The sequence below is a fragment of the Leucopleurus acutus genome (genome assembly GCF_964270905.1).
Source record: "Leucopleurus acutus genome assembly, chromosome: 6".
In the NCBI taxonomy this organism is placed as follows: domain Eukaryota; kingdom Metazoa; phylum Chordata; class Mammalia; order Artiodactyla; family Delphinidae; genus Leucopleurus; species Leucopleurus acutus.
Genome location: NC_139149.1, coordinates 37,894,535 through 37,916,089, shown reverse-complemented (window position 1 = coordinate 37,916,089; position 21,555 = coordinate 37,894,535). Strand labels below are relative to the sequence as shown.

General features: G+C 43.5%; 1 protein-coding gene across 1 annotated transcript in view; it reads right to left on the bottom strand.

Moving 5' to 3' along the window:
- LYPD6B (LY6/PLAUR domain containing 6B) overlaps positions 1–21,023 on the bottom strand; it is a 215,431-nt gene extending 194,408 nt beyond the window's left edge. Inside the window, exon 1 of the mRNA XM_082840756.1 lies at positions 20,961–21,023. The gene's annotated coding sequence lies outside the window, so the exon portion shown is untranslated. The remainder of the gene's footprint in view (positions 1–20,960) is intronic.
- Between the last annotated feature and the right edge of the window lie 532 nt (positions 21,024–21,555).

The window sequence follows — 21,555 nt, the reverse complement described above, 5'->3', positions numbered from 1 at the left end:
CTGTAGTGTTTCCTTTCATCCTAAGGAATAAGGTACCTGGCTGAGAGGCCTCCAAGTTCTACGCAATGAGAACCTCAGAAAGAAACTAACTTAATTAACGATTCACAAGAGCACAGAGAATTCCCACCAGCCCCTAGGTCCCCAAACGCCACATTTGCCATTTAGCCCCCATGCTGCCATTTCCCGCCTGCAGTGAACTAATTACACACAGTGGGAATTCTGGAGCTGCCAGTTCTAATGTTTATCTGCTGTTAACTTGTGTGACCTCAAAGACATTTGTCTAGTGCCTTTATTTCCTCTGCTATAAAAGATAAGGGAATGACATGCTTGAAAAAGTGCCCTAACATAACATTACAGTCATCACTACCCTAGAAATGCTCACAGGGATGGTAATTAACGTGTTCCTTTTACTACAGCCTCTAAAGGTAACTGATGACATGTTGTGAAAAGCATGGGCTCTCAAATGATATTTCCTCTTTCACTAAAACAGGTTTCAGTGGCAAACGCTACCTATAATTGTTGATAAAAATATCGAATGTGCTTCTTTGTAAAGTACAATGTAATGTATTTTTCCATAACCATAATTTTAACAGCAGACCACGGTTTCGTAAGTAGAAGAGACAGTAGAAAAATCACCTTAGATTTCTGTAACCTTCACATACAGCACTGAAAACTTAGTGAAGTAATATTTAGCTGTATTTCCTTACCTATGAAATACTTTGCAAGCCCTGGAAACTGTGATTTAGAAAACTAGTTAGTAATAACAGTCTGGGCATGTGAGTAAAGCTGGTTACAAAACATTCTGTGTACAGAACAATCAGTATCATCTGATTTTTTGTAAATCTATGTGGACATAGAAAAATATTCAATAAATGGGAGCGACTGTACTGTATTTTTTACATTTATCTATTAGGGCTCCAGTTCTTTTCTAATACATTTGCATGAGCTATATATTAAAGTTATAACACATATTAATCATTTGTGTCACGAATTTAATGCTATTTTCCCAGTATGCTGTCTCTTCATTTGCATAAAAGTTTTAAATTTTTCATATTATCAAATCTGCTCATTTTTTCTTCATTGGTTGCTTCTCTTGCTTTAAAGTCATGAAAATTGTCATTTCTATGCAGACCTAATAAATATTATGCTTTCTGCTAGTATTTCTATCATTTGATTTGCAATATTCAACTCTCTGGAGTTTAGATTTGGGGCATGGTAAGTTTGGTGTGGGTCCAAATTGATACATTATGTCCAAACCATTTATAAAATAATCTGTTAAAGAATCCTTCCTCATGGCCTTATTTTGAAAATTTAGCACACGTTATATATAGGTATGAAATTATTCCAATTTACTTTTTTAATATAAAGTACAAGAGTCTCAAAGTAAAAATCCAAATATACATAATAGTTCTATAAGAAATCTCAGTAAGAGATTATGAGCAAATCAAATCATCATCACGCCATTTCATCCTGAGTGGGGCAGCAGTCAACTGAGCGATAATCCCTGTTCACAAACAGTTCTTCCTACTCAGCAGAAGCCTTTGAGAATGTAATTGTAGGGTATATAAGTGTATGGTAGCTGAGTCACCAACAGTTTGAATTATCTGCTTATTTTATGGGGAGAGACTACTTCTTAGGTGGCAATGTTATTCTAACCTTGACACACCTGGAAATAACACTCCTTGCCCTGGGGAAAAAAAAAAAGTCAAAGAATTCATTGTTTAATTTGGTCAAGATTTAGAACCATGATTTTCACTCAATTGAGTTTTTCCTCCAGATCTATTAGAAGCCTACCATAGACAGTATGTACTATGTAAATTTGCCCTCGTTTTTTAGGTTTCTAATGTCTGCATCTTGCCACTCCCATAAAGATACAAGCTCCTGGAAAGCAAAGGCTGCGTCTATTAGAGAAAGAAGGAAGGAAGGACTCATGTACAATCCTTGCAGTGACCTCTTTCTGCGCCTTGCCCACAGTGGTCACTCAGGAAAGGCTGCCAATGGACCAACTATTTTAGCATCTCAGCTGTAAGTGATGCTTAAAGAAAAAAAGAACATATATCACTGAATGCTTTCATCCAAACTCATCTCCCCTACTAAGTAATATGGACACGTTTTTGCCATCAATTCACACCCTGAAGCACAAGACATTATGATCTTTCTTTTCATTTGCATAGCTACGACTCATCATTATCCAGCCCTATTTCTTTGACTCAACAAAATCGAATTGCACCATGAGGATTTCAGCATGTCTATTCTTGGAGTGACTGTTTTCAATTGTCTTTTACAAGCAACCACTTCAAGAAAAAAATTGTAACTTCTAAGGTATCTACACGGCTTGGTTTAAGAATCTGAGCTTTTCTGGTTCATTTTCCTGCTGCTTTTCCAGGTCAGGAGGGGATGGCTGAGAGAGGTTCCTCTGGACGAAGGCACTGGATGGCAGTGCTCAGCCTGGTATTCTCTGCTTTTAATCCCCTCCACCAACAAACCGACCAGAGAGAGCACCATCATCATCGCCATCAATGGTACAATTTACTGAGCATCTTATGTATGCCCGTCACACTGCTAAACGTTTCACTTGTTATATCTGATGCTGTTTTTGTTACCAAAAAAATTCTAGGATGTATTTCCTCCCCATCTCTGAAAAAACTGCTCAATTTAATATCATGCTTAATTATTAAGCATAATTTTAGAGATCTTGCTGAATTTTTAAATCTAATACATGACTAGCATGTTAAGAAATGTGATATTTCATTTCACGGTATAGTCTCGTACATAAAATAATAGAAAAGCCTAACCTAAAAGAATGCCCTCCCGTTCCCTGCTTCTCTCTTTTCTGTTGGAGAAGAATGGATACATTTGTCATGCAGCATAAGGAGGCCAGGGAAGAGGAGAGAGATTATCTTACGTGCTGGCAAAGCAAAGCCGTAGTGTTCAACTCCTCCTGTCACTGTCCCCATCCTACTCCCAAGCCCCGAGGAGGCTGGGAGGATGAGAGGCAGAGCTACCTACTAATAAATCCCACCCAAGCGGCCTCTCCCTCACCTCTCTCCCAGCACTTGCCTAGGGGTGGCCACTCGAGAGCCTGGCACGTCTCACAAGAGGTTCCAAGGGAGTAGAAAGCAAATGCCAGGGAGCCCAGAAAAAATGCAATTCCTCAACTGTACTGGGAGAAAGGCATCTAAAAGTACATGTAAGCAGAGACATTTTATTCTTGGATTTAAACAGTAACTCTTCTCGTGGAGTTCACATCTGCCGACACGTTCACTGACACTGCAGCCTGTTGATTCTGCGAGAGGCTGTCGAGCATTCCTGCAGCAACACCTCGGCTACTCTCCCATCTTTGCAGTGAGGACCATTAGAGTCTGTTCTCGTCCCCACTTCGAAGAGTCAAACCCACACCAGTACATTTTCCCCTAAAATGTGCAGGCTCCCCCTAAGCCTCCGAGAAGCAGGAGAAAGCACGCATTTGCAAAGCCTAAAGGTCGGCGCTGGGACAAACCAGGAAGGGCACTAACTGAAGCCAGACCCTGGGCTCACTCTTGGCCAGGTGAGTGTTGGCTCCACCCCTCGTGGAAACTCCCCTCTAGAAGCTGCAGTTGGAGGAAATGCCAGCGCAGCCCATGGCACCTCACTGGTGGCCCCAACCATCCCCCTCCCTGTGTGCATGGCCTTTACCAAGAGACTCTGCAGCTCCTCCCACTAAAGGGGATCAGAATCATCCCCTGGCCCCTTGACCCTGGGCTTGCTGGCCTGTGACTTGCTTTGGCCGGAAGGAACCCAGGCCCGAAGAAGCCTTGCAGGTTTCCTCTTACCCCTTCCAGCTCTGCCACGGCCTTGGCAGGAGCTGCCCCGGGACGGCTGCCGCCCTCAGCCTGGACACACGTGGAGCGGACGTGAACCCAACCCGCGGGCCCAGCCAGGGCCACTGCCTGAAGCTCGGCTGCTCAGTTAAGCCCACCGTGGAGCAGCCGAGCCCCACTGCCAGCCCACAGCTGCAAAAGCGATCATGAACCACTGCTCTGAGCGGCTGCATTTTCGAGCATTTTTTACCCAGCGTTACTATGCCAGCAGCTAAGTGATACACAGTCTAAGAGACTGCTCGTGGAAAATGCGACGTGCCCCCTTGCCCAAAATACGATAACCAAATTTTAATAAGTGCTTATCTTGGACTCATTTTTGGAAGAGCTTTAGGTGGATGTACTTTTTCCTCACAAGAACACTGTAAGACAAGGAGGATTTTCATCCCTATTTTAAAGATGAGGCAACAGAGGCACAGTTAAGTAACCTGCCCACAGCTGGAAGATGGTAAAGGCAGGATTCAAACCCCAGTCACCTGCACCCGGAGCCCCTGCTTATCAACCCCACGCCCAGCAGCCTTGCAAACCTCCTCCCATGCCTCCCAATCTGCCCCAGATTCTGCTGCGGGTCCCCACGCCCTCAGGGTAAAACCCAAACTGACAAGCGCAGCTGTGAAGTATTCCAGGTCCTCCCCAGCCTGATCCTGCATATCCAGGCCAGGCCCCCGCTCCCTCCTCCTCTCTCCCTCAAGGTCAGGCCCAACAGCCACTCTGAGCTCCTACACTTGACCAAACCCACCAAGTCCCTCGCGCCCCCCCTGGAACACCCTCCCCCCCTTTCTGGAGCACCTCTAGGTCATCCCCCTGGGGCACCTCCTGCAGGAACACTTCGGGCCCCAGCCAGGAACACGTGGCTGCTCACCCCGAGTCCCCCACTCCCAGGACCTTCCTGAACGTGCACGGACCACGTCGGGCTGTCACTGCTTAGCTCCTTCCCGAGCTGGGCCACACGCCCCTTGAGGGCAAGGCCTGGGCTTGTTCCCCTCTGGCAGCCCCGTGTTCAGCACGGTGCCTGGTCTCATCGTGGGCATTCCAGGGAAGTTTGCTAAATCACAAAGCAGGTGAAGGGAACAACGACATGACGGAGAAATGGGTATGGAGACAGGAGGTCTGCATTTTCATTTTGAAACAGCGAGTCTTCATTTCTCGTCAACATTAATTAAACTGCTCAACATCCCTGGGTCTCCAGCTATATATTCCTCAATTAAAATAGGTCTTTCATGATGGTTTCCTCTGCCAAACCTTCCTCGCAGGCGTCTGTGTTCACCAGGGCGTCTTGGGACACGTAACAAAAGGCACTATATTTGCTTCAAGCAGCAGGGAAACTGAAGGCCTACTCCCTAAACGTTCACTCCTGGCAACACAAGAGTACACGTACTATGATTTCAAAAGGGATGGAGGAACGTCTGTGGCACAAGAAGGCACATTATTAAGGAGTGAAAGGAAAAGAGTCCCAAGACAGGCACCAGATAAGTGATACCTTGACATGGGCCAGCAAAAGCTTCTTTAACACCAACTAGCAAGTGACTCTTGGGAGAGGCCCAGCGCTCAGAATCCCAGCTTGCAGCTGACAGGTGGTCATTACTGCCTTAACCTCAGAGACACCCAGTAAAGGTTCAGGACTCAGCAGCCTGACAGCACGTGTGGAAAGCTGACTAGGGCCACGGGATGGAGGCTACAGCAGCCCTCAAAATTACACAGCTTCCAGGCCACTTCCAATAGCTGGGCCCCAAGCTTGGAGCAAAGGGGCAACTATATCCCATGAGAGTGAAATGCTCTGTTCCAGAATTGGAGGCTGAAACCCTACAAATGCAGGTTCCTTTCCCCACTGCAGCTTCACGGCCACTGATGAGCAGTTTCTGATGCCAAAGACGCTCGTCCCCGGTGCTTCCTGGGAAAGATGGGGAGAGGCTGGGATAACGTGTGTTCCTGATCCCTTGGATGGGATGTCAGAGTTAAAGACAGCTGGAATGTAAGAACCAGAAGGTCTTTGAGATCAGGCCACCTAATAATTTTCACTTTCTAGTGACTGCTTTGTTCAAACAACAGCTTGCAGAAGCATAAATACCAGAGAGGAGACTGAGGCTGCTCCCTTCGGCAGGCAGGAGCCAGGAACCCCAGTTGTCCGTACAGGGACAACCTCTGAGCTGGCTTGATGGAGGCTTGGGAATTTGGTTTGCAAATCATGCATTTAGCCCAAGCCTGCATTTTGCAGTATGGAAACCACTGCCCAGGGAGGGTAAGGTGACTCATCCAAGGTCACACAGTCAGAAGGACCAAGAACAGGACTCAAGTTCCTGACTGCCAGTCCAAACACGCTTTCCTCTAAACGGTGCCACCCCCTTTTGTAGAAACAGCCCTCCACACCCTGCCTCCCCGTGAGCAAGTTCCAGGCCCACCCCAGGGCTTAGACTGAGGTAAAGAGTAACTTAGTGACAGTATGTTTTACTGATGCATTTATCACACACAATAGGGAAAGCTCTGCTTTTTACCAACCCATCCCCTCCACTCCCCACCCCAACTGACCCCCAACATGGGCAACTCATCAGAGCCTTTCAATGACTTGGAACCTTCTCAGGATCCCCTGCCCCAGGCCCGTTCCCTTTCTGTAGCATTTCTTGCAGCACTGAATCAAATGCCTGCAATGCTGTGATTCTTCAATTTGCTGCGTTTGTCCCTACACAGTATGTGTTTGATTTTAAAATGCTGTTTGCTCCACTTTTTAATTTCATTTTAGCAGCCTGCAAGGAGAGATGCCAACATTTAATCGTAGGGACTGGAGGGGACTTTACAAACTGCTTACGAGGCACAAATAGAGTAGTTATCTTCCTATTTCCCTTTTGATCGAATTGGCTGCTGTATCATATGCCGTAACAGTGTGAACCAGAAAGTACTTTTGCATCCTTATCTCACCCCTGACATAATCAAAAGAAAAAACGCATTGTAATAAAAAAGAAAAAGGGAAACTAGAACTTCATATTTGTTTAAAAGTTAATTAAACTTGGGGCTTCCCTGGTGGTGCAGTGGTTCAGAGTCCACCTGCCGATGCAGGGGACACGGGTTTGTGCCCCAGTCCGGGAGGATCCCACATGCCGCGGAGCGGCTGGGCCCGTGAGCCATGGCCGCTGAGGCTGCGCGTCCGGAGCCTGTGCTCCGCGGCGGGAGAGGCCACAACAGTGAGAGGCCCGCGTACCGGAAAAAAAAAAAAAAATGTTAATTAAACTTGAAAGGGTTGTAGGGACGATTTATTTCCTTTTGTAGTTTAATACCATAAGGTTTGCATTCCATTTTACTAGTGGGATGATAAAAAGTAACCTGATGTTATTTTAATCGTAATAATAAATAATACATAAAGCTAGAATAAAGGGTTTCTTCTAAATGGCAAAGTAAAAATGGAAACACATGTTCCATACAATTCTGAATTGACTTATTTTTTAAAACCCTCTGTAAACATTTTTAAGGTGTGTATCTATCTAATTGTTTTTGTTAATACCACTTTCGTTCTTTTCTAGAAAGACAACTTTACAATAAGCACACAAGTATGTCTTTATATGCCTCCTAGTTAATCCTCCGAATCGACAAGTTTAAAATGGATGGAGTATGCTCTTTACAAAGAAAGATGAACATACAATTAAACAGAACAGGCAGCCTCCCACAGCCTCTGGATCACTCAGATTTGGAGTCAGATAACATCCCTGTCCTTGTCAGCTCCACGTGTCAGAAGCACCTATCAGAAGGACAACACTGAGTCGTCTTCAAGGGTGAGGTGAAGCAGGAATCCTAGACAAGTCATACTGAAGATGAACACGGGCGCTGGTGTTATATTACCCCAACCAGACATAACAAATGGAGCCAGGATGTGGACTGAATATGGATTGCCTCTCTATGGAAAATATTGTACATATGGACGTCCATGTGTGTTGTCTGTGTGCGTGTTTGTGTGTGTGATAAAACATTTCAGAGAAAGAAGAGTTGCTGATGAGAGACAACAGGAATTGTTGAATAAGGTAAGAGGCTCCTCCTATGAAAAATGTGGGGTCGGATAAAAGGATTTCCAAGCCTCTAGTTCTGAAATTCTTTGATTCTATGGGGGTAAAAAGTGAATGTTCCATCAGCAGACTGAGATTCAAAAACTCTAAGGGTGAAGCCCATCCCTTCTGACAGGTTACCCTTTGAATGCCAGAATATTAAACCTTCTGTTTCCTATCTCCCTTAAAAGACTTTTCAACAAGCACCCTAAGGGCATACCCTGTGTTTAATTCATCTCTGTGATCCCACATGGTACCTGGAAGCATACAGTGGGAAATCAAAAATGTAGAAAGACAGGGTGGAAAAATTAGTAAGGACAATTTGTTTTATTTTTAAATAATGAACACTTGCATATTAGAAGATATTAAACTCCTTGGTACCTAGATGTTACATGAATAGATTCCTCCACTACAATGTTTCTTTTCTAGTAACTATTACACAAAGCCTCCAACGCATAGGACAAAGGGAATTTTTATTGTTTGATTTTATTGTTTGATTGTCTATTATTACTCCTTCCCTTGGAAGAATCAAGCAGCAACTCCTGCCCCATCACTCAGATTCTTAGAGTATAAAAACAGTCATCAAAAAATAGCATAGGGCTTCCCTGGTGGCACAGTGGTTGGAAGTCCGCCTGCCGATGCAGAGGACACGGGTTCGTGCCCCGGTCGGGGAAGATCCCACATGCCGTGGAGCGGCTGGGCCCGTGAGCCATGGCCGCTGAGCCTGCGCGTCCGGAGCCTGTGCTCCGCAACGGAAGAGGCCACAGCAGTGAGAGGTCCATGAACCGCAAAACAAACAAAAAAAAAAAAACAAAAAAAAAAAAATAGCATAAATAATACTGGCCATCTCATTAACCAGGAACATTAGACAGGAACAAGAGAAAGATGTCTGCTCTCATCACTTCTATTCAACATTGTACTGTCACTTCTAGCCAAGGTAGTAAGGCAAGAAAAAGAAATAAAAGGGATCTATGTTGGAAAGAAGTTAAACTATCTCCATTTTTATATGATCTTGTATATTGAAAATTCTAATGAATTCACTAAAAAACCATTAGAGCCAATCAATGAGTTCAACAAGGTAGCAGAATACACAATCAAAACACAAGAATCAATTGTATTTCTAGGCACTACCAAGAGAAAATCCAAAAATAAAATTGAGACAATTTCATTTACACTACAGCAGAAATAAAATGCTCAGTAATAAATCTACAAAAGAAGTGCAATACTTGAACACTGAAAAATAACAATATCACTGAAAGAAATTAAAGAAAATCTAAATAACTGGAAAAACATCCTGTGTTCATGACTGGAAGACAATACTGTTAAAATGCATTAATCCTCAAATTGATCTCCAGATTCAATGTAATCCCTAACAAAATCCCCATTGGATTCATTACAGAAATTAACCTACTAATCCTAAAATTTGTATAGAAGTATAAGGGACCTACAATAACCAAAGTCATTTTGAAAAAAAAAAAAGAACAAAGTTGAAAGACTTATACTTCCAGAATTCAAAACCACTGCAAAACAAAAACAATCAAGATTGTGTGGTAGTGGCATAAGGATAGATATATAGTTCACTGACTAGAATTCAGAGCACAGAAGTAATTGTATATATTTATGACCAATTGATTTTTGACAAGGGTGCTATGACATCAATGGGGGGAAAGAATACTCTTTTCAACAAATGGTGCAGGGATAACTGGATAGTTACATGCAAAAGAATAAATTTGGATCCCTGACTCACACCATATAAAAAAATTAACTCAAAATAGATCAAATATCTAAATAGAAGAGCTAAAATTATAAAACTCTTAGAAGTAAACCTTTGTGACTTTTGATTAGGCACATGTCATTCTTAGATATGACACCAAAATCACAACTGGAAAAAGAAAACATACATAAACAGGATGTTATCAAAATTAAATCTTTGGTGTTTCAAGGAATACTACCCAGCAAGGAAGTGAAAAGACAACCTACAGAATGAGAAAATATATTTGTAAATCATGTATCTGTTAAGGGTATTGTATCCATAATATAAAAAGAACTCTTACAACTCTAAAATAAAAAGACAAATAACCCAATTAAAAATTGGCAAATGAAGAGGAAACAGGCAGTCTACCTGAAAAAAAATTCAGAATGATAGTAAAGATGATCCAAAATCTTGGAAATAGAATAGAGAAAATGCAAGAAACATTTAACAAGGACCTAGAAGAAATAAACAGGAAACAAGCAATGATGAACAACACAATAAATGAAATTAAAAATACTCTAGAAGGAATCAATAGCAGAATTACTGAGGCAGAAGAACGGATAAGTGACCTGGAAGATAAAATAGTGGAAATAACTACTGCAAAGCAGAATAAAGAAAAAAGAATGAAAAGAACTGAGGACAGTCTCAGAGACCTCTGGGACAACATTAAATGCACCAACATTCAAATTATAGGGGTCCCAGAAGAAGAAGAGAAAAAGAAAGGGACTGAGAAAATATTTGAAGAGATTACAGTTGAAAAGTTCCCTAATTTGGGAAAGGAAATAGTTAATCAAATCCAGGAAGCACAGAGAGTCCCATACAGGATAAATCCAAGGAGAAACATGCCAAGACACATATTAATCACACTATCAAAAATTAAGTACAAAGAAAACATATTAAAAGCAGCAAGGGAAAAACAACAAATAACACACAAGGGAATCCCCATAAGGTTAACAGCTGATCTTTCAGCAGAAACTCTGCAGGCCAGAAGGGAGTGGCAGGACATATTTAAAGTGATGAAGGAGAAAAACCTACAACCAAGATTCTCTACCCAGCAAGGATATCATTCAGATTTGATGGAGAAATTAAAACCTTTACAAACAAGCAAAAGATGAGAGAGTTCAGCACCACCAAACCAGCTTTACAACAAATGCTAAAGGAACTTCTCTAGGCAATAAACACAAGAGAAGGAAAAGACCTAAAATAACAAACCCAAAACAATTAACTAAATGGGAATAGGAACATACATATCGATAATTACCTTAACTGTTAATGGATTAAATGTTCCCACCAAAAGACACAGACTGGCTGAATGGATACAAAAACAAGACCCGTATATATGCTGTCTACAAGAGACCCACTTCAGACCTAGGGAAACATACAGACTGAAAGTGAGGGGATGGAAAAAGATATTCCATGCAAATGGAAATCAGAAGAAAGCTGGAGTAGCAATTCTCATATCAAACAAAATAGACTTTAAAATAAAGTCTATTACAAGAGGCAAAGAAGGACACTACATAATGATCAAGGGATCAATCCAAGGAGAAGATATAACAATTGTAAATATTTATGCACCCAACATAGGAGCACCTCAATACATATGGCAAATACTAACAGCCATAAAAGGGGAAATCAACAGTACCACAATCATAGTAGGGTACTTTAACACCCCACTTTCACCAATGGACAGATCATCCAAAATGAAAATAAATAAGGAAACACAAGCTTTAAATGATACATTAGGGCTTCCCTGGTGGCACAGTGGTTGAGAGTCCGCCTGCCGATGCAGGGGACACGGGTTCGTGCCCCGGTCCAGGAGGATCCCACATGCCGCGGAGCAGCTGGGCCCGTGAGCCATGGCCGCTGAGCCTGCGCGTCCGGAACCTGTGCTCCGCAACGGGAGAGGCCACAACAGTGAGAGGCCCGCGTACCGCAAAAAAAAAAAAAAAAAGATACATTAAACAAGATGGACTTAACTGATATTTATAGGACATTCCATCCAAAAACAACAGAATACACATTTTTCTCAAGTGCTCATGGAACATTCTCCAGGATAGATCATATCTTGGGTCACAAATCAAGCCTTGGTAAATTTAAGAAAATTGAAATTGTATCAAGTATCTTTTCCCACCACAACGCTATGAGACTAGATATCAATTACAGGAAAAGATCTGTAAAAAATACAAACACATGGAGGCTAAACAATACACTACTTAATAACGAAGTGATCACTGAAGAAATCAAAAAATACCTAGAAACAAATGACAATGGAAACACGATGACCCAAAACCTACAGGATGCGGCAAAAGCAGTTCTAAGAGGGAAGTTTATAGCAATACAATCCTACCTTAAGAAACAGAAAACATTTCAAATAAACAACCTAACCTTGCACCTAAAGCAATTAGAGAAAGAAGAACAAAAAAAACCCAAATTTAGCAGAAGGAAAGAAATCATAAAGATCAGATCAGAAATAAATGATAGCAAAGGTCACTAAAACTAAGCGCTGATTCTTTGAGAAGCTAAACAAAACTGATAAATGATTAGCCAGACTCATCAAGAAAAAAAGGGAGAAGACTCAAATCAATAGAATTAGAAATGAAAAAGGAAAAGTAAAAACTGACACTGCAGAAATACAAAGGTCATGAGAGATTACTACAAGCAACTCTATGCCAATAAAATGGACATCCTGGAAGAAATGGACAAATTCTTAGAAATGCACAACCTTCCAAGATGGAACCAGGAAGAAACAGAAAATATAAACAGACCAATCACAAGCACTGAAATTGAAACTGTGATTAAAAATCTTCCAACAAGGGCTTCCCTGATGGCCCAGTGGTTGAGAGTCCGCCTGCCGGTGCTGGGGACACGGGTTCGTGCCCCAGTCCGGGAGGATCCCGCATGCTGTGGAGCAGCTGGGCCTGTGAGCCATGGCGCTGACGAGCCTGCGCGTCCGGAGCCTGTGCTCCGTGACGGGAGATGCCACAGCAGTGGGAGGCCCGTGTACTGCAAAAAAAAAAAAAAAATCTTCCAACAAACAAAAGCCCAGGACCAGATGACTTCACAGGCGAATTCTATCAAAAATTTAGAGAAGAGCTAACACCTAGCCTTCTCAAACACTTCCAAAATATAGCAGATGGAGGAATACTCTCAAACTCATTCTACAAGGCCACCATCACCCTGATACCCAAACCAGACAAAGATGTCACAAAGAAAGAAAACTACAGGCCAGTATCACTGATGAACACAGATGCAAAAATCCACAACAAAATACTAGCAAACAGAATCCCACAGCACATTAAAAGGCTCATACACCATGATCAAGTGGGATTTATCCCAGCGATTCAAGGATTCTTCAATATACGCAAATCAATGTGTTAAATCATATTAACAAATAGAAGAATAAAAATCATATGATCATCTCAAAAGATGCAGAAAAAGCTTCTGACAAAATTCAACACCTATTTATGATAAAAACCCTCCTGAAAGTAGGCATAGAGGGAACTTTTCTCAACATAATAAAAGGCCATATATGACAAACCCACAGCCAACATCGTCCTTAATGGTGAAAAACTGAAACCATTTCCACTAAGATCAGGAACAAGACAAGGTTGCCCACTCTCACCACTATTATTCAACATTGTTTTGGAACCTTTAGCCACAGCAATCAGTGAAGAAAAAGAAATAAAAGGAATCCAAACTGCAAAAGAAGTAGTAAACCTGTCACTGTTTGCAGATGACATGATACTATACACAGACAATCCTAAAGACGCTACCAGAAAACTACCAGAGCTAATCACTGGACTTGGTAAAGTAGCAGGATACAAAATTAATGCATAGAAATCTCTTGCATTCCTATACACTAATGATGAAAAATCTGAAATAGAAATTAAGGAAACACTCCCATTTACCACTGCAACAAAAAGAATAAAATACCTAGGAATAAACCTACCTGAGGAGACAAATGACCTATATGCAGAAAATTATAAGACACTGATGAAAGAAATTAAAGATGATACAAACAGATGGAGAGATATACTATGTTCTTGGATTGGAAGAATCAACATTGTGAAAATGACTACACTACCCAAAGCAATCTACAGATTCAATGCGATCCCTATCAAACTACCATTGGCATTTTTCACAGAACTAGAACAAAAAGTTTCACAATGTGTATGGAAACATAAAAGACCCCAAATAGCCAAAGCAATCTTGAGAAAGAAAAACGGAGCTGGAAGAATCAGGCTCCTGGACTTCAGACTACAAAGCTGAACTACAAAGCTACAGTAATCAAGACAGTATGGTACTGGCACAAAAACAGAAATAGAGATCAATGGAACAGGATAGAAAGCCCAGAGATAAACCCACGCACATATGGTCACCTTATTTTTGATAAAGGAGGCAAGAATATACAATGGAGAAAAGACAGCCTGTTCAATAAGTGGTGCTGGGAAAACTGGACAGCTACATTGAAAAGAATGAAATTAGAACGCTCCCTAACACCATACACAAACATAAACTCAATATGGATTAAAGCCCTAAATGTAAGACCAGACACTATAAAACTCTTAGAGGAAAACATAGGCAGAACACTCTGTAACATAAATCACAGCAAGATCCTTTTTGACCCACCTCCTAGAGAAATGGAAATAAAAACAAAAATAAACAAATGGGACCTAACGAAACTTAAAAGCTTTTGCACAGCAAAGGAAACCATAAACAAGACGAAAAGACAACCCTCAGAATGGGAGAAAATGTTTGCAAGTGAAGCAACTAACAAAGGATTAATCTCCAAAATTTACAAGCAGCTCATGCAGCTCAATATCAAAAAAACAAACAACCGAATCCTAAAATGGGCAGAAGACCTAAATAGACATTTCTCCAAAGAAGCTATACAGATTGCCAAAGAAGATATATAGATAAACACATGAAAGGATGCTTAACATCACTAATCATTAGAGAAATGCAAATCAAAACTACAATGAGGTATCACCTCACACCAGTCAGAATGGCCATCATCAAAAAGTCTACAAACAATAAATGCTGGACAGGGTGTGGTTAAAAGGGAACCCTCTTGCACTGCTGGTGGGAATGTAAATTGATACAGCCACTATGGAGAACAGTATGGAGGTTCCTTAAAAAACTACAAACAGAACTACCATACGACCCAGCAGTCCCACTACTGGGCATATACCCTGAGAAAACCAGAATTCAGAAACAGTCATGTACCACAATGTTCATTGCAGCTCTATTTACAATAGCCAGGACATGGAAGCAACCTAACTGTCCATCAACAGATGAATGAATAAAGAAGATGTGGCACATGTATACAATGGAATATTACTCAGCCATAAAAAGAAACGAAACTGAGTTATTTGTAGTAAGGTGGATGTATCTAGAATCTGTCATACAGAGTGAAGTAAATCAGAAAGAGAAATACAAATACTGTATGCTAACACATATATATGGAATCTAAAAAAAAATGGTTATGAAAAACCCAGGTACAGGACGGGAATAAAGCTGCAAACCTACTAGAGAATGGACTTGAGGACATGGCGGGGGGTGGGGGAAGGGTAAGCTGGGACAAAGTGAGAGAGTGGCATGGACATATATACACTACTAAATATAAAATCGATAGCTAGTGGGAAGCAGCTGCATAGCACAGGGAGATCAGCTCGGTGCTTTGAGACCACCTAGAGGGGTAGGATAGGGAGGGTGGGAGGGAGGGAGACTCAAGAGGGAAGAGATATGGGGATATATGTATAGCTGATTCACTTTATTATAAAACAGAAACTAACACACCATTGTAAAGCAATTATACTCCAATAAAGGTGTTAAAAAAAATAAAAATGCATCCTATTGGAAAGGAAGAAATAAAGCTGTCTTTATTCACAGATGACATGACTACACAGAAAATTCTGAAGAATCTATAAATAAACCTCCTAGAACAATAATTGACTTTAGCAAGGTAACAGAATACAATGTCAATATACAAAAATCAATTGTATTTCTATATACGAGCAACAATAGCAACCCCCATAATGAAATACTTAAGTATAAATCTAACAAAACATGTAGAAGATCTATACCCTGAAAACAAATGCTGATAGAAAAATGAAAACAGAATTAAAGAGATAAGCCATATTGTGTTCATGGATTGGAATACTCAGTATTGTAAAGATGTCAATTCTTCCTAAACAAATCTATAGATTCAATGCAATCCATTCAAAATCCCAGCAGAATTTTTCACAGATACTGACAAGCTGACTCTACAACTTATATCAAAAGGCAAAGGAACTAGGAGAGCCATAACGAGTTTGAAAAGGAATAAAATTGGGAGATTTATACTACTTGCTTTCAAAATTTATTATAAAGTCACAGTATCAAGAGAGTGTAGTGTTGGCATAAAGTAGGCCTCTAGATCAATGGAATAAAACTGAGAATCCAAAAATAAACCCTTACAATTATGGCCAATTGATTTTCAACAAAAATGTCAAGATAAATCAACAGGGAAAGGATAGTCTTCTCAACAAATGGTGCTGAGACAACTGGAATTCCACATACCAAAAAAAAAAAAAAATCCTTGACTCAGAGTTTACACCTTACATAAGAATTAACCCAAAATGAATCATAAATCTAAGTGTAAAACATAGAACTATGAAACTTCTCGAAGAAAATGTAGAAAAATGTCAAGACTTTTAGTTAGGCAAAGAATTCTTAGGTACAACAACAAAATTCTGATCCATAAGTAGATTGATAAATTGGTTTACCAATGTTAAAAAAACTTTTGCCCTGAGAAAGACACTGCTATGGGAACAAAAAGATAAGGCACAGACTGAGAGAACTGATTTGAAAATCATATTTCTGACACAGGACATATATCCAGGTTATGTAAAGAGCTGTCAAAACTCAACAATAAGAAAACAAACAACCCAATAAAAATAGGTAATCAAAATTACCTTTGTGTAACCCATCTATGCTGTAAATTTTTATTTGAAATTTGTGTATTTTTCCCAGCCAGTTATGAGTCCAAACTCACCTTCTCACTAATTTTTTATTTATACCATATTATTTTGACTCTGGAATCAGGCTTTTGAGCTCTGTGAACCTTTGGTGCACTTTGTACTGACCTAAAGAAATAATACTAGTAGTTTTCTTTGAACTCAGACTATTTTTTCCTATCAAATAAAACTGGCTCTTCACACATACCCAAATAAGTTATAAGCTTCTGAGACATCAAAACTTTACACTGTCACCTTTTAAATAATGAACCCTGAGCATGAATCACCACATTTTTAATCACCGTACTTCCTTCTTCCCCTGCTACCAAATCTAAACAATTCTGGAAAACAATGATGAAAGAAAGGACCCTTATTTTCCCTTTGCTCGTATTTCTTCATTTATTTCTCATCACCTGGTACCATGTTTTGTAAGTCATTGTAAATCACGTTTGGTAACAATGTGAGGGACAGTAGAACAAACAAACCAAGAGATTCCACATGAAAGAAATTCCTTAAGATCAAGTTATTTAATATGTGATCCTCTTCCTCCAAGGGAACGCCTTTTTTGGCCAGTACCATACCTGCTTAGGCCATATTTCTCTGCTGGAAACCAGAGACAGACTAAACCTTGATGATTTCTAGCACTATGCCCAGACTGTTTCCAACTACTGCAGGCTTCTCTTAACCTGCCTTATTTTTCATTATAGTACTTCTCATCACCTGACATAGGAGACAAAACATAAATAGGTCCCCTTCCAGTAGACTGTAAGCTCCATGAGAACAGAGATTTTAACGTTCTCATATATTCCTTTCAACCCCAGGGCAGTGTCCGCCATCCAGTAGGTGTTCAATAAACATTTGTGAATTAATGACTGCCCAAGGCAATTGTCTACCTCATTCCCTCACGCTCTGCCTGGGCAGCCCTGGGCAGGGCTGTTGAGGGAAACAACAAGATATGTTGGCATCCTCTCCCTCCTTTCTTCCAGGATTAGTGACTAGATCTTTCTGCCAATTTCTGTGCTAATTAGACACTGAGGATGGAGGAATATGAGAAGTAGTATCCTGGTTGCCCAATCTAACACCAAATGCCCACCCATGTCCACCACATCAAATGGAAACAAAAGGCAGCTCTCACTTCATACTTCAAATGAAAACAGGCTAAACGCTTTAAAAGCAGTAGACAGTGGAGGCTGGTTCCCTACTGAACACGATTATATAGTATTCACCCGCTGGACTATCATCAGGAGAACTGTTTTCTAGTCCAGGATCTACCACTAACTGCATCTTCTCCAAGTCCCAGCCTGTTAGCTAGACGACAGGTAAGGACTCCGAAATAAAGACATGATTTAGAGCAAATGTTCTCAATAAGGGGCAGGGGAGAAGGTGAAGGGGGCACTGGGGAGTGGGGGGCACGGCAGAACCAGCTGTGAGGCTTCTTCAAACTGCACACGGCCCCTCCCTAAACTCCTCCACCCTAATCCCCGCACAGTTACCCCCACAGAGTGAGCCACTGTTGCTGTTACTATGGGACTGTGACAGACCCAGAAAAACTTTCCCAGGTTTTGAGTGTAAGCTCTTTGAGGAATGGGACCGAGATTTAGGCTTCTTAGTGATATCCAGAGGGCAGCTAACACAGGGTTTTCCTGTCTCTACTGTGCCTCCAACCTCAGCTCCTTCCCTCCTCTCAGCCACACCCTACCCCTCCCCTACAGTCCTGAGCTTCTCCTGCTTCCTGTAAGGCCATGTCTTTCATCATCCGTCACCACCTGCAGGAGACACGGGTGACCGGCTACCTAACCGCCCGACAGGCAAGGCAGTCTCGCTTTCTGCCTTGCTAACAGAATTCCGATTTTCAGATAGGGGCACCAACGTGCTCAGGGAAGGTGACCCCTCCCTCAGCTCCAGAACACGGCTGGGCCACGACAATCACAGCCACCCTCTCCTCCTTTGCCAGTGACTGGCTCAGCACGGGCGTATGACCATTCTGGCCAGTGACACAGGGAACCTCTGAGAAATTCTGACCTTTGTTATCTAGAGAATCACTGAGAAGCAAGCCGTCTCCCTCCCTTTTTGCTCTACCTGTTATCACGGGAAGGCGTGATGGAGCTCCAGTCACCCTGTGGCAGGGCAGGGAAAACCCAGAGAATCTTCAAGAAGCCAACCCAGAACTGTGGCCACTTTGAACCACCTACCTCTAGACTTCCTAAGCAAGACAGTAAAGTAACCTAACTAGTGTTACTTACAACTGAAAGTACCCTACCACACCACACCGCTTGGCCTGGGAAGTCCCTGCAACTTTTCCTCCTACTATCCCCTACTATCTCCAATTTAGAGCTCAAGTACAGTTTCCCTGGGAAGTCTTTGCTTGTCCCCAGACGGTTACACAGTCCCAGACTCTGTTCTCTGCACATCTGCCTCTCCAACTAGACCGTGAGCTTCTCAAAAGCAAACATGTTCACCCTTGGCAGAGGCCCTGGTGTATGCTGGGCATTTATTAAATGCTGAATGAATCAACCAACAAGCAAACAACAAAACAAGGAATCAAAGGAGGAACATGCAGGATGCCTTCCTTGCCTGAGATAAGACTTGACAATTGACAGATGGAACATGGCACCCAGGCAGTCTACACTCTACTAAAGACTTCCTTTAGGCGGTGGTGAGCAAAGGCAGAGATAATGCAATGAACAGGTCCTATTTTATCTGCCCAGAAGTCAGACCTCTCATTGGGAACTGTCCCAGCCCAATCCCCGGCACCTGGGGTGGGACTGACTATCACAGTGGCACCTGAGCAAAGTACCCACTGCCATGGTGGAAACCCACTCCCTGTCCACTGAGATGGCTTGGCCCTGCTTTGGTCTAGTGTATCAATAACGTTTGCTATAAGGATGGAGGTGACAGAAGAAAAGAGAGACATCCTCCTATCCCCCCTCTCTCTAAAGGAACAGATAAGCCTGAGATGCCGTGCTTTTTATCACTCCATACTAAGAACAGTCAACACAGAGGGAAAAAGAGAGAACAAGCCCAGCAACCCTATGTGAGCCCCTGGATCAAGCTATGCCTAAAGCTAAACCCTCAGCCTTTTCATTTATGTGACCCAATCAATCTCTATACTGCATAAAGCAATTTTCAAGTGACCAAACCCAACCCAAAGAAAAGAATTCTGACAAATACAGTCAGTAATGATGAAAGCAAGCCGATAACATCCCTTCTATATTCAGGACCTGTGCACTGTCACCTCTCAAACCGGGCTTCTAGAATGGTGTCAGGAAGTAAAACTGCCTGGAGGAGGCCTAGCCATGAACAAGTTAGAATGGACAAAATGCCACCCCCCAAACCACACACCACCACCTTCCCTCCTAAAGGAGGGTACTCTGAGCCTCCTGGATCTCCCTTCTGTTCAGAAAGGAGTGGGGACCTCTGGAAGGCATGAAGTGTTACATTAACACATAGGGAAAAAATGGAGAGAACTTTCATCAAGCAACGTGCTATGGGCTTTATGAACATCGTATAACTTCAGGCCGTTGTAATGATTATAATACCCTTTTTACCTCTGAGCAAACTGAGAATCAGCGAAGTTAAGCAACTTGCTCAAGGTCACACAGCTAGTAACTAGAATTTAAATTCTAGACTTTTTCCACTTTATCACACCGATGGCCAGGGCCTGGGAGATGCAGCGCACCCTCCGCCTCCACCCCAACCCCCGACAGCGCCCCAGGACACACAGACCTGGATGGAGCCTTACAAGCGCAGTCCCCTGGAGTCACAGCAGCCTTGCATACCCAGTTTTTTGGAAGCCCCAGGTAACTAACCCAGGTGTATGTCGGACACTCAACACCAGCAACAAAAGTAAAGCGCCGGGAAGAAGGAGCAGTGACACCTGAGCGGGCCCCTGGGAAGCGCCGCAGAGGGAGAGGCGGGAGCTCGCTCGGGTCTCCCCCGCTGGCCTGAGCCCCCCGCGCAGCTCCGCGCTCTCCGCAGCAGTAGAGCCCCCAGCCTCCCCTCTCCCCACCAGCGCCGCGGACAGAGCGCCTCCGCGCCGTCCGGGCCGCTCAGAGACCCACGGAGCCCCGGCCCTGTCCCCGCGCCCGCCCCCGCCCCCAGCTCCAGCCCGGTGCAGAGGGTCGCAGCTGTTCGCCCCCGGGCAGCTACGGGACCCCCGAGCCCTCCGCTGTGCCGCGACCCCGGCGCGCTCGCTCCCCCGACGCGCCAGGCAGGCGAGCCCCGCACTGCCCGCCGCAGCCGCTCGGCCCCGCAGGACCCGGGCGCGGAGCCCGCCGTCCCCCGCCGACCGCCGCCCCCAGCCCGCTGTGCCCGTCCGGCTCACCAGCTCCGCCGCGCTCGCCGGGCCCGTCCGCGCGTCCGGCCGGCTCCCTGCTCCCGGTCCCGGCTGGCAGCTCACTGGCGGCTGGCTGGCGTTGGTGCGGCCCCTCCCCGCCCCGAGCCACCTGGGACGCCCGGGAAGGGGGCGGGGCCGAGACAGGTGGGCCCCGCCCGCCGCGAGCAGCCCGGGCCTCGGACTCTTCGGGAATTCTCCGCGGGGTGGAAGGGAGGCCCCGGCGACCGCTTAACAGGAGACACCTGGGACGGTTAGTCCTTGGCAAGCGGCGGGAAGCCAGGGCCCGGCCTGTTTCCACACAGCCTGGCCCGGGGGGAAGTGGATCGCAGAGCGTGGGAGTCGGACCCCGCTGAACAGGAAGAGGGGAGGCCAGCCCCTTTCGTTGTGGGCTGTAGAAACCAAGAACCGAGACCCTCAGGGTGAAAATGATGGGGACAGGGGCAAGTTAGTTCAGAACTGGAAGAGCTCAGAAAGGCCTTTTCCGACCGTTCCACCCTCCCCCATCCCCACTTTACACACCCCACTTTATTAGGTAACCCAGAATTTTAAGTTCACTGGTTCTGGAATCAGATCATTTAGGTTA